Source organism: Apium graveolens, chromosome 11 (genome assembly GCF_009905375.1).
Source record: "Apium graveolens cultivar Ventura chromosome 11, ASM990537v1, whole genome shotgun sequence".
Classification (NCBI taxonomy): domain Eukaryota; kingdom Viridiplantae; phylum Streptophyta; class Magnoliopsida; order Apiales; family Apiaceae; genus Apium; species Apium graveolens.
In genome coordinates this window covers 99,698,117-99,699,012 of record NC_133657.1, presented here as the reverse complement: position 1 = coordinate 99,699,012, position 896 = coordinate 99,698,117, and the positions used below count along the sequence as shown (strand labels likewise).

Genomic DNA, 896 nt, shown 5'->3' with positions numbered 1-896 from the left:
CAGATTCGTTTACAAGAGAACACTGATCCGTAGCATGAGAACCTGCACAAAGCTCACAAACCATAGCTATTTGATTAACTCCATACATAGCCAGATAATCAACCTTCATTGATAGCGCTTGGAGCTGGGCTGCAATAGCGGTGGCTGCATCAACTTCCAGAATACCTGCTACCTTGCCTGACGTCATCCTCTCATTTGCAGCCATCGTCTCTATAAGATTATACGCCTCAGTATAGCTTTTAGCCCATAAAGCGCCTCCAGCTGCTGCATCAAGCATGGGCCGAGATTGGGCCCCCAAACCATTATAGAAACCAGTGATCACCATCCAATCCGGCATTCCATGATGTGGACATTTTCTCAACAATTTCTTGTAACATTCCCAAGCCTCGCACATAGATTCTGTAGGTTGCTGCGCAAACTGAGTAAGAGCACTCCTCATAGCAGCAGTCTTTGCCATCGGATAAAACTTCACCAGAAACTTTTGCGCAAGATCTTGCCACGTAGTGATGGACCCAGCTGGTTCAGAATGTAACCAGTCTTTAGCCTTGTCCTTTAGTGAGAATGGGAAAAGCCTCAACTTGATAGCCTCATCAGTCACGCCATTATACTTAAAAGTGCTGCAGATCTCGACAAAATTCCTTATGTGCATGTTGGGGTCTTCAGTTGCCGCTCCTCCAAAAGAAACAGAATTCTGCACCATCTGAATAGTGCCCGGCTTGATTTCAAAGGTGTTAGCTTGAATAGCCGGATGAAGGATGCTTGACTGAATGTCATCAATTTTCGGCCGAGAAAAATCCATAAGAGCTGGATCAGCTTGAACAATACGATCTCCCATGTTTACTGGTTCTTTCTGCTCAGTTCCTGAATCCGAATCCTCAAAATCTAACTTCTCCGGA

The 896-nt window shown here is 45.2% G+C and overlaps 1 non-coding gene across 1 annotated transcript; it reads left to right on the top strand.

The window, feature by feature from the left end:
* The first annotated feature begins 335 nt into the window (after positions 1–335).
* LOC141698958 (small nucleolar RNA R71) lies at positions 336–442 on the top strand. The gene has a single exon (XR_012565452.1). It is a non-coding gene; the product is annotated as a small nucleolar RNA R71 (small nucleolar RNA).
* Positions 443–896: the final 454 nt, after the last annotated feature.